Source organism: Ochotona curzoniae, unplaced genomic scaffold (genome assembly GCF_017591425.1).
Source record: "Ochotona curzoniae isolate NIBS_2020 unplaced genomic scaffold, NIBS_Ocur_1.0 contig_4792, whole genome shotgun sequence".
NCBI classification, from domain to species: domain Eukaryota; kingdom Metazoa; phylum Chordata; class Mammalia; order Lagomorpha; family Ochotonidae; genus Ochotona; species Ochotona curzoniae.
Genome location: NW_024466389.1, coordinates 12,395,285 through 12,408,134, shown reverse-complemented (window position 1 = coordinate 12,408,134; position 12,850 = coordinate 12,395,285).

Below are 12,850 nucleotides of genomic sequence, written 5' to 3'. Positions count from 1 at the left end.
GCAGCCCTGCTTCCCATCCAGCTCTCTGCTTGTGGCCTAGGAAAGCAGTCAAGGACGCACCAAAGCCTTGGGACCCTGCACCCGTGTGGGAGACCTGGAAGAGGGTCCAGGCTCCTGGCTTTGGATTGGTGTAGCTCCAGCTGTTGTGGCCGCTTGGGGAGTGACTCAATGGATGGAAGACCTTCCTCTCTGTCTATCCTCCTCTCAATAAAAAGAAATAAATCTAAAACAAGCAAGCAAGCAAGCAAGCAAACAAACCCCAAACAACAACAACAACAAAACAAAACCCACCAGAACTCCAAAGTGTAGAGCTACAAAGTATAGTTTAGCATTACTTTAAACTTTTTTTTTTTTTAGATTTATTTTGTTTTTCTTTCAAAGGCAGAGTTACCGAGAGAAGGAGAAGCGAGTTAGAGATAAATAGAAAGATGGATAGACAGATAGATAGAGAATGAATCTTCCATCCACTGGTTCACTCTCCAAGTGGCTGTAACAGCTGGAGCTGGGCTGGTCCAAAGTCAGGAGACAGGAGCTCTGCGTGTAACTAAGGGCCCAAGAGATGAAAGCTAGGACTGTAAGTGGCTACTCTTGCGGTATGTTGGCATTGCAGGCAGAGCCTTAACCCACTGTGTTACAACACTAGCCCTGGATGGTCTTGGTTGGGCCTGGGATCTGCATTTTCATGTGAGCTCCCTAGATGATCCTGACTTCACTCAATTGCCCTGAGCTGGGTACTGCTGCAAGCTGAGGTCCAGCAGTGAGGGGTAGCACAGGGAGGACCCCTGGGCTCCCTGCAGCGTTGGTCTGCAGCCGTGGGGAGATGGGTTCTTGGCAGAGGTTCTCCGACTGGCGCAGGCAGCCCTCTCCTCATCAGGGACTGTATGTGTCAGTTCCCTGACGACTTGCACTGGGTTGCGAGTGGGCTTGAGTTTTTAGGTCTTCTGTAAACTTTCTGGAAACTGGTCAGGAACCAGAAAAGAGAGTTGAGGCAGCCTATCATTCAGCCAGGCTGTCGGTCAATCCAGAGAAGAGAGGGAGAGGAGGGGACGGGTGCTGTGCTTTGTTTCCAAAGTTCCTGTGTGAGAGAGCTTATCTTCAGTATGTTGCTGGGACTTTTAAAAGCAGGGACTGGTGGTGGTGTCGGGGGAGTGGTGTGTAGTAGCCTGCTGGCTAAAGTCCTCACCTTGCATGCGCCAGGATCCTGTATGGGTGCCGGTTCATGTCCCAGCTGCTCCGCTTCCCTTCCAGCTCCCTGCTTGTGGCCTGGGAGAGCAGTAGAGGTCTGTCCAAAGCCTTGGGACCCTGTATCCATATAGGAGATGCAGAAAGGCTCCTGGCTCCTGGCTTCAGCTCAGCTCAGCTCTGGCCTATGGCCACTTGGCAAGTGAACCAGCAGGTAGAAGACTTTTCTCTCTGCTTCTCCTTCTCTTTGTAAACCTGACTTTCCAATTAAAAAAAAAGTTTTTCTTTAACAGAGGAGAGACTGAGGAATCAATGTTGTGGTATATGAGGTAACGCAGATGTAACACAGGCATCTGATGTGGGCACCAATTTGTGTCCTGGCTGCTCCACTTCCACTCCAACTCCTTGCTGATGGACCGGGAAAGCAGCAGAGCATGGCACAAGTCCTTGGGCCCCTGCACCCACATGGGAGACCTGGATGAAGCTCTTGGTTCTTGACTTAGCTCTGTTTTAGGCATTTGGGCAGCAAACCAGCAAATGGAAGATCTCTCTGTCTCTTCTCTCTCTAAATGCTTTTCAAGTAAATTAATCTTAAAAAAAAAAAAAAAGAGGTGGGGTTAAGGGAAGTTGCTTAGATCATTGGAGACATGGCCTCGCAGGGCGGTGAGACCTTAGGCTCATTCAGCTTCCTGTTTGGAGGTGGCACCTGTTGTCCCACCATTGCCACCTGAGGTGACACGGTTGGAGGTGGGTGGGTCTGCATTAAGCTCTTTGCACTTTCAGTTTCCAAAATTGAGGGTTGAATGCCTTTCTCTGGCTCGCACTCTCTCACTTTCACCGTCTTCCATGTAAGCCAGCCTGTCTCAGATATTTGATTACAGCAATAGCAACAACCAAAATCCCCCGAGGAACTCACAAGGAAGGGAGGGAGAACAAGAGAGGGGAGGGAGAACAGAGCTGGGAGTGGAGGAACAGGAGAAAGAGAACAGAGAGACCGAGAGAGAGCAAGAGGGTCTGAGTGGGGCTGTGGTCACTCTGGGGGGACAGGTCTCAGGGTGGCCTGAGGTGACCTTCTCACCAGGGACGGAGGTCACCAGTGAGCACAAGTGCTGAGGGGGAGGCAAGAAGTCTTCCAGCCCCCAGGACGCAGGGGGGTCCACTGCTGGGCAAGGGCTGAGTCTTCCTGCCTGCCTGTTGGGATGGACAGGCCACTTCCAAGGACCACGCTGCCCTGCTACTCCTGCTTTCGTAGTTTGGAGCAGGTGAGGCAGGCAGGCTGCAGGTGACTGGGGAAGGTGATCCTGCCTGGCCCAGTGGAATCTGGGCCTTACTTTATTCTCAGAGATTCCTCTATTAGGGACCAGGACTCGAGGTGTGACATCCGTGCCAAGAAGAAATTTGGGACACAGGGGATGCAAAGGTGAGATGAACCAAAGCACACTTGTTGAATTTTTCTGGGGCAACTTATACCATTTTTTTTTTTTTTTTTTTGCAAAACAAGCAGGCTGGTAAAAGTTACAAGTTAACTAAACAATAGCATACAAGCTATACTAATGATAGATCACAAAGATTAGGGGAGCAATTACCAGGCTCAGAGGGCTATATGAGCAAACATGAGTTGCAGGAACCAATCCAACTGGAAAAGGAATCTAACACAACTTTATAGTCAGTACGTTCAGGCCACAATCGCTAAAGAGAGAAATGACAGGGAAGACGCCTCCCACCTCCCCCGTCAGCAAGGTGGTTTGCAATCTCAGCAGAAACTCTGCTTCCTGCATAATCCTCAGTCTGCCGAGAACAGCTGAGATTTGGGGTCCCTTGGACACTTGGTGGTCTCCACAATTAGCAAACCTCCACACTTTATCGTATCTGCTACTTGAGGCCTGAGCTGTGACAGCCTCCCAGAGCCCCACAGCACGTGGGGGAGGGAGGAGAGAGGGAGACGAACGTGCACTTACCTTGCCAGTCTCAGTGTCCCAGCTAGAACGCGAGGTCATCCCTAGCTCTCCTCATGCGGATTTCCTACTGTGTCACAGGCCTTCCAGAACCTTCCCCTGAGCTGACCATAATTGCTGCTCCAACCTCAGTTCCCCTCCCACTCCCAGTCCATCAACCTCTGTAGCCTCACGTATATGAAGTCTTTTCCAGACTTGGGGCTTGTGCACATGCTGATCTTTTTGGTCTTTACGGGGCTGGCTGTTTCCTGCCAGTCATCTCCTCTGAGCAGCCCTCCATGACGAACCTGCCTCAGGTGTTTCCCGGTCACTGGCAGTGTTAGTTTCATATTGTCCCTCCTGGGTTTGGGGTATCCCGTTCCCATCGCCATGTCAGCGCATTCATTGAGTGAATGCAGGGTAGTAGGTTTTCATTTGTGTCACTTCATGTGGACATTAGGAACACCAACTTGCAATGTGTGTGGAGGGGGCAGTTATAGTTGGACCCGGCTCTGCCTGCTAAGCCTCCATCTTTCTCTTACCCCGGACTGGTACAGAGGAGGCCCGGGCTATGAAGATGTGGGGTGGGCATGACTGGCCTTTTAGAGACCAGTTAGTCCTGATTCCGGCTGATGATGCTCAGCACTGCCCCCACAGGCCTGTGGTGGTAATGCCTCTAGGCTGCTTCTTGCTTCTTAGGCAACTCTGGGAGGCCAGGGCTGGGAGGAAGGGGTCCTTGGGTGACTGTGGTCCTCCCACCACGTCCAGCAGCTGGGCCCAGAGGTGCCAGAACCAGGTGCCCCAGCACAGGGCACTGCCAGCCTCCCTGTCACAGCACAGAGGCCTCTTGTTAGTAGGAGCAGCAGAACTTATCTGTGGGTGGGGGGCTGCACCTCTGCCCGAGTTGAGCTCTGTCAGGGCCAAGAGGCAAGATTATGTCTGTTAGAATCATCTGAGTCTGGGATCAAGTTCCAGTTTGACCACCTGCTGGCTGCGTGTCATTAGTCACATCATGGTACCTCGAGCCTCAGTTTACTCGTCTGTAAAAGGGACAGTATTTGTCACTGTGTGAACTGGAAGAAGTAATGGAAGGGGCACACTTGGCCGTACACTCACCCCCAGCTGCTGCTGCAGCCCCTTCTTCTGCTGTACCCCCATATGGTCTTCTTGGTCCTTCTGCTTTCCCTGCCTTGGCCTCCTCCTTCTAAGCAATGGGCACTTCCTCCGGGAAGCCTTCCCAGACACCTGGCTCCAGTGCTGAAACTTGTCCTGGTGCTAGAATGCTGAGGCTTCTAGTATTCAGGGTGGGTGGACACGGCTGCGTTTATTCATCCCACAGCCAGCTCTGAGCACAGCTCAGGGAACATCACTTGATTTTGAATAGGGGAAGAAGGAACTACAAACAGAAATGAGTCAATACAAAGAAGAAAGAATGATGAGAAGAAAGGAGGAGGATGGGAGGGGAGAAAGAAAAACAAGGCCAAGGGGCAGAAAGGAAGGGAGGGAAGCAGACAGAAGGCAGAGGATCTGGGAAAGCAGAGGGAGGAGGAGGGCTCAGCTGGTACCCCTGTGGCCCCTCTGTCCTCCCCGCACAGCTGACACCAGCCTGTCCCTGCTCCCTGCCGCCTCGCTCTGCCTGGCACAGGTCTTCCATTGCCTCCGGCTCCCACAAAATATTCATTGTTCTCTTGCCTGCCCTGCTCTCTCTCTCCCAGCCTCTCGGTGCCAAAACGGGTGGAATGATCAGAGGCACAGCGTGTCTGTCACCAGCACTGTGGGGCTGATTCACTGAAAGGCACTCCTCCCCCTGGCTCCGGCCCTGGGGCCATAGCCTTTCTGTAGAGCCACTGGGTTCTGAGAGCCCTGGGATGCATGCTTTGTGTCCTGCAGGTGGCCAGGAGGTGATAGCTCTGTGTACTCAATGCAGCCTGGCCTGTGGGAGTGGCCTTGTGTGCTCAGCCCCGGTGGGGGGGGGGGCCTGGGGCCTGGTTTGGGGCTTGGGCTGGCAGGAGAGGAGTCGATTTTCCATATGGGATTGGAGACCTGGTGAGGGAGCACCAAGAGTCAGCCCCCTCTGATGGCCACAGTGCTTGCTATTTCCTGTGTACCTATGACATGCCAGGCCTGGTGCCAGGTGCCAGGACCTGGTCTTAGTGCATCCTCACATTTGCCATTGGCCACAGGCATCATGATCATCCTTAAGTGCAGAAATCACAGCTTGGAGAAGTCTTGGAGGATATTAGTGCCAAGGCCCAGCTTTCAGAAGAGGTTTGCTGGGGCTGGCATTGCAGGGTAGTGATGCTGGCATCCTATATGGGCTCATGTTCCGGCTGCTCCACTTCTGACTCAGCTTCCTGCTAATGCTCCTGGGAAAAACAGAAGAAGATGGTCCAAGTGCTTGGGTCACTCAGATGAAGCTCTTGCCTCCGGGTTTTATCATTTCCCAGCTCTGGCCGTTGTGGACATCTGGAGAGAGAACCAGTGAATCAAAATGTGTATTCTCTCACTCTCTGACTTTCGAATAAAAAATATATATATAGAAGGATAGATGAATTTCTATAGAATACAATACAAACTGGCTGCAAAGATGTTGGGAAGTAAGAAGCATAGAAAAGCAAAATAGAATTTATCCTAACCAACTGGCTTTACCTTTGTCCTTTAAAAAGAACCATGAAGAGATTGGTCTTGTGGCACAGGGAGTTAAACTGCTGCTTGTGATGTTGGAATCTCACCTGCTAATGCGCCTGGGAGTACCTGGACCCCTGCCATCCACAGGGCAGACACAGATGGAGTCCTGGATTCAGTCTGGTACAACCCTGGCTGTTTTGGGCATTTGGGGAGTGAACCACCAGATGGCTCTCTCTCTCTCTCTCTCTCGTTCTCGCTCTCCTTGAAATTAATCAATCTTCACACACATCACAGAGCACATCCACTTGTTTTCCTTGCTTGTCCCGATAGCGCAAGTGCATTCTTACCTGAGTGGGAACTCCCCCTAAGTCCACCTTGAATGGTGTTGTGGCATGCTAGCTGGGAGGTGTACCCTCTGAGCAGATGCCAGGGTTTCTCAGCCCGCACTTTCTCTGTGTTCAAGCTTTTCCCATCCTTCGGCTGTTTCCCCTGAGCCAAGGTTTCTGGAAGGGAAAGCAGGTGCTTTGGGGAGTTGGTGGATGGGATGAGGACAGAGTGTTCCCGAAGCCCACCCTAGCAAGAGGCAGGGGGTCAAGCCTGGCTCAGCGAGAACCCCGCTTGCCTTTGGCCTGGCAGGCATGCTCCTGACTTCAGCCAGACCCATGGGACAGCTTTGGCAATGCCCTGTCTTCTCCCTCTCCCAGGAGGAGCAGGGGATGGGTAGAGGGTCTTGGCTGTGTGTTCTGGGGGACAGCAGTGATTCTTTGGGGATTATTCCACTCAGTGCTTCTGACACTCTCACAGAGGTGTCACTTGAGCCCCTGCAGTGGTAGGAAATTAGTGGAAGTTGCTCTGTCGGGAATAACTTGGCTGAGTCCAGGCACTGTCTCCGACTCCATTGCTCTTTCCACAATATTAGCTGCTTCGCATTTTTGGGTTCCAGGTCATATAATTCTATCCCTTGAGCATGATGAATAACAATCACTGTTACCATGTTACCATGGTGACAATGGTCCCAAATTTCATCCCAGAAGCGCTGGGAGTGAAGGGCTGGGCTGCGAAAAGCCTGCGGCTGGGGTGGGGGCTGACCCGGACAGCGGTGGGAGTCCTCCAGGTTCTGCTGGGCTCAGGCCTGTGGGATGACATCACCATAATGCCCTCCAGGATGCTCCAGGGCTGGTCCCAGAGCGCTAATGATGCACTTCAGGCCCCTGCTGACGCTCCCTTGCAGAGAACCAGGATCCATGCTTCACCTTTTTGTCCCTCTTAAAGACCAGAACGTTAGAGGCACAGCTGGGTCCTGGAGCAGACAGGGCCTCCAAGAAGGCTGGAAGGCAGAAGAGAGACTGACCATGTCAGGCCTTTGAGAAGTCCAGGGAGGGAACCTGAGCATGGAGGCTCCTGCTGGCCCTGATGTCCCCTGCTGCAGCCTGGAGAGGGAGGCCAGGCCAGCACGGGTATCCGAGGCTCGAGGCAGGCCAGTCCCAACACCTGTTTCCAGGCTCTGCTCAGGAGAGGGCCTTTCCTTGGTGCTGGGCGGGAAGCAGGTGCTCCCTCTTGTGGATGCTCTACATGGTGGGAGCAGAAGGTTGGGGGTGGAGGGCAAGGAGGGAGGAGCCCCGGACTCCAGACGCTGAGGGGGTGATCTTCAGAGCTCCTCTTCCTCTGTTCTTTTTCTCTGCTCTCTCCTTCCAGCCCTCTTCTCTGCTCTCTAGTCTGAGTTCTTCCCTCCCTGCATGCGCCACGCTCTCTTCCTTCCTGACCCTCTCTGCGGCTCTTTCATTTGCCTTCCCCTCTCCTCCTCCCGGCAGCTGCTCTGGCTCCTCCCCCTTCTCCTGCCTCCCACCAGCTGACTTGAGAGGCAGCTGCTTTTGGCCTCTGCGCAGCAAAGCTGATCTTAATTAAAAATCAATCAATCAAACCCACTGAGCTCCCCTGGCCTCCCAGCTCTCATCAAGGTCTACCTTGGTTTGTTCAAGGAATCTAAACATCAGTAAAAATCAAGCAAAATGGAAAAGAATTAAAAAAAAAAACTATGGATAAACATGTCCAAAGCTAGACAGAGAGGCTTCCCACCCTGGTCAGCGACCTCCAGACCCTCAAGGTGGGAGGGGCTGCTCAATCCTGTGGCAAAAACACAGAGTTTGGGTCCAAACCCTAGCTCAGCAGTGTCCTGGCTAGGTGACCTTGGACAAGCATGTAGCCCTCTCCATGCTTCAGTTTCCCCTGTAAAATGATCATAATCATCCTATTTCACAGATTACTATGAAATGGAATGACCTGAGAACACTGCTATCATGTTAACTTTAGGCGTTACAGGGGAGCGAGCTTAAGCAGCACTGAGCACTGTCCTGGGACTATGGGCACACGGCAGCACATTGGAGAGCTGGGGTGCCAGGCGGTCGGGAAGCCTGTGGCTCCCACTTCAGTGTGCTAGAATGCCCCTTCTCCATGTTCATAGAACACCTCTGGGCAGGCATCCATTTTCGGGCAGGAGGCGCCTCACAGTTTGAGAAATACTAATTTGGGATGATTCACTCTTTGGAAACCATGGGGAACGAGCTAGAGGAAGAAGGTATTATCTGGTTCTTCAGAAAGGTTGGGGGTCAAATGCCAGTATCACCCACACTGATCACAGAATCCAAGAAATGGCTTGGCCAGGCCCAGAGAAGGGAAGTGGGTTGCTGTGGGCACCACCATCAAGGCAACTCAAGATGGTTCCATGCCATTTCTAGGCCAAGACTCTTTCACCGCCTGACTGTTCTCTCCTTCATTATCAAGTAACCCAACTCGCTTTTCATATCTTTTAAGACTTGGGGACCTCAGTGGCCATCTAAAGCACACAATTTCCTCCCAAGCAGGGACAAGGAAGAGCTGAGGCCCCACTCTTTTCCCCATCCATCAAAAAAGCTAAAAGGATGGAGGTGTTTGAGAAATTTCCCTGCATAGACAGTGTGCCCCAAGCACTGTGCAAAGAGCCACCCTGGGTGCCCTGTCCCTGGTGCTGAAATGTTGCCCAGTGTCAGGGCAGGGTTCTGTAACCTCCAGCTCTGGCTGGAGCCAGTGCTGCTGCAAAAGCCTCCCAGGGTGGGTGGTTGGGGTCATTCTCAGGACACTGAGACTTCAAGGTCGTTTACTGTTGCATCACAGTTCCCGGGATGGTGCCTGGAGACCTCCCAAAGGGTTGGTTTGGGGCCCCACTATCTTGGAGGAGCATCCGAGTATACCAAACCAAGCCCTTTCCCACAGATGATTGCTTTTCAGGGACATGATTTTCTGCAAAAGAATTTATAATTTGGCATCCTTGAGAAAATGACTGTGCATGCTTCATGTCAATGGAACAGATTTTATGGGCTGTTGGCACTTCTGTCATTTTCCTGGCAGTAGCTTTTTTTTTTTTTTTCCTGCTCTTGGGGCTTGGGGATGCTTGTTCCCTCTTAATTTCACATCTGTGGTCCTCTAAAGCCCACAGCTACTAAGGACCCTGCCTCCCCTTGCTGCAGGTCTGGTGGCTGGGGAACCAAATGACCTTAATCATGTTCACGTGGTCCCTGTTTCCATATTGCACCCCACTGGGGATAGAGGAATAGTCTCTATTGTGATATTTGTTCATCTAGATCTTCCTCCTTCCCTCTGGCACCCTGAGGAAAATCCGCCTCGGTGGGAAAAACATCACATTGAACATTCTACCAAGGAAGATGTCATTGGGATAGGGGCTGAAAGCTTCATTAGCCCATGATGCGTGCTACCCCACGCTCTAACGCTGGGGATGGGAGGGTGGATTTGACCCTGGAATCCTATCTCGCCCTCTTATCTGATGTCCCAGCTGTTGGAGCAGACTGCTTTGAGCCTGAGAGGATGTGTGTGGTAGCAGGTTACATGCACAAGCTTTGGAGCCAGATCTGGATTTAAATCCTGGCTAAGCCTTTTGCTAGCCACGTGACCTTAGTCAAGCTCTTTCCACTGAGTGGGTCTCAGTGTAAAAATATGGACTGTGCTAGCCACATCTCAGCAGGGGCGGGGGTGCGGAGATCAGGTAGGAAAACCGACCTAGACTGGTGTCCCATAAGCTGTCATAATTTACTGTCATCACCCAAACGAATCTGACCGAGGGGCCCCTAGGCAGGGCACGCACCTTTCGGAATGACTTTCTTGTGTCCTGAAAACATCCACTCCAGGTTCATTTCTAGGAAGATGGATCGGATGGGCTCAGAAAGGTCCTGGGAAGTACTGGCACAGCATCAGGTAGAAGATGCACGAAGCCAGACTTGGCACCAGGTGACTGTGAGGGGCGGTGCCATCCCGCTCTGCACCACTGCTGGAAGCCCCACAGTCAGTGGGGCTAAGGAGCAGCACACGCTCAGGTGGCTGTGGGCTGATGAGTCAGTGCAGCTTGGTATCTCTGGTGATACATGCTGCTGTCAGGAGTGACACACGAGTGCCGCGTGTCCTCACACACCAAGATGCTGAGCGGGAATGTGAGGAAAGTTCCTGCTGCCAGGAATGGCTGAGAATGTGCGCCGACTCCCGGGGCTGCCTGGGCCACAGCGAGCACCTCGTCACTAGAGGTGAGCAAGCCTCTGGTGGGACTTGGGCATCTGCTGGAGAAGTAGGCCAGCACCCCGATGGCCATGATGCCCACTCTCCCCCTTCTCCATCCCCCGGCTACTGCTCACTGGGGGCCTCTGTTTTCCAAAGCAGCAAGCAGCCTGCGTGGTAATTACTTTTGGACTTATTAAGCATAATTATCCCCTAATCGCACACAACCAGTAATTACTGTGGCTGTTACCAGGGCCTACCCATGCAATACCGCCCGCAGTACCCAGTCCAACACCCAGCTGGGACCAAAGCGGAGCTGGTGCTGCCAGCCTCAGGGTGAGGAGGGGTTGCAGCATTTTAGACCCCCCCAGTCTGGCACTCCTTTGGCCTGGTGATGGAGCTACTTACCTGTGCCAGCCCAGCAGCATCCTTTTAAGCCCTCTGCACCCTGCAGCTGGCCAGCTGCACCTGCCCTTGCCCAGGGATGGCCCTCCTGGCAGTCTCCCTCTCCCACTCCCCTCCTTTCCCTCACTCCTGCCATTGCCAATGCTCTGTTATTCCTGGCCTTCTTTTAGGTACTGGGAACGCCACGGTAGGGCGAGCTGGTGGGGAGAGCAAAGCCAATGCTTCCACAGAGCTTCCTTGGGTGAGTGGGAAAAGGGAAAGAACTTGGCCACAGTGAAAGGGATGACGGATGGGGAGGCGGGGGGAAGGGGTGTGGGGCGAGGGGTTGCTTTGTGAGAAAAGTTCACAGCGCCTGTCGTGGGATAGGGCATCTGAAGGAGGCCTCGGAGCAGGTGACAGGTCACACTCTGCTGCCGTCTGGGACATCTTCTGGAAGGCCAGAGCCCGAGGAGGAAGCAGACTAGTAGGTTTGAAGGGAGAAGGCAGGGATGGCTGCAGCGGATGGGGGCCATGGGATCCAGGTCAGAGAGAGGCTGATGTGGAGGCCTCTGGGGCCTGGGCACCGTTCTAAGGACTGGCTTTTCCTCTGCAAGAGACACTGCCAACTTGTATTTTTATAGCTCGTTCTGTCCACGGAGCAGGTTCTGGGGGGAATGAGGGGTCATGGAGGTCAGGGCAGGAGCAGCCACAACTAATCCCGGTGGATGATGGATGATGCCGGCTCTGGGATAGTCAGAAGGGACGGATGTCCACGTAGAAGAGGCTGGGGCCAGGCAGGGTGTCAGCAGCAGCTGCCGGGACTCTTGTCCTCACTCGCAAAAGGTCCAGCTGTGGCCTGGGCAGGTGTGCAGGTGCTTAGTGTGGGCCCTGGTCCGGACTCAACATGCCAGGGGTGGCCTGCAGTACCGACACGGGCTGGATTGGGGGAGCAGACTGGGCGTGCTGGCCGCTGGGGAAAGTGCCCCAGGCCACTAGGTGCTAAGTCCAGGGAGGTGAGGAAGAGAATGGAGGTGAGGGCCTCTGAGCAGGAGGACCAGGGAGCCCAGCCCAGGAGAGGCCCGCCAAGCCTCCTGTCCGCGTAATACGCGCTAATATTTATTTACATGCTGTGCGCCTATCATTTATTAAGGTATCGCTGCCAAATGCGCGCCCGCTAATTGCTCTTAATGGGCCCCCTCCCGGTTCCCACTGCGACGCCTTCGCGGCGGCAGAGCCAACGCCGTTCCCGGCGGGGAAACCGAGGACGGAGCGCGGGGAGGGTGCAGCAAGCGCGCACGGGGACGGGAGCGCGGGAGGCGGGAGGCGGGGTCTCGGCCAGGGGAATGGGGGACCCCGAACTCGAGGGGCGGCGCCGAGAGCCCAGGTAGGGCACCCCCCGGGGGAGGGCGACGCCGGGGCCCCGTGGGGCTCGCGTGGCCGTGGGAGGACAGACGGATGGCTACCGAGCCCCGGGAGGGGCTGCCGCCTCCCCCGAGCCGCCCGCGTAGGCGGCGGCCTCGCCTCGCCTCGCCTGGTTGTCCCGACGTCAGCAGCCGTTGCCGAGCCGGAGGGAGCGGTTTAATTGGCAGGATTGTGGGTTAAGGACAGATGTGGCTTGGCTGGGTTTGGAGGCGGGGCGGAGCGCAGTGCAGGTGGGGGAGGCGGGAAGAGACCCAGGCAGGGGAGAGAAGCAGGTGCAGGTGGGCCAGCCCCGGGGCAGGGCCGAGGCCCGAGGTCCCCAAGAGGGGAGAGGGCCCTGGCAGGTCATCCGAGCCTCTGTCCCCCGGGGCCTTTCTGGGGGTTCAGCCTCCTCCTACCCTAGCTTCCTGCCTCCCAGGCAGGTCTTGTTTGGGGTGGGGACTTCCCTGGGGACAATTGCTCTTGTAGAGCTCCCCCCCCCCCCCCCGTGCTGAAGGTGCGGAGGGGCCACCCCCCAGGTCTCTTCTCTGGGCTGGGAACTGCAGTTTATAAAACCCGGGCAGCTGCCCTCCCTGTCTCTCCCACCCACTCAGTGGGGAGAGGGTAGGAATGGCGCCCCTGGGGGGCCAAACACACATCTCCAGTCCTCCCTCACCTGGTGGGTGTGGTGGGTTTTCCAGCTGGGAAGGGAAGTGAGGTGCCCAGCATGTGGAGGTGCCAGCCCAGGGCCATGCCTCTGACCCAGGGAGGTTCGGATCCCCTCA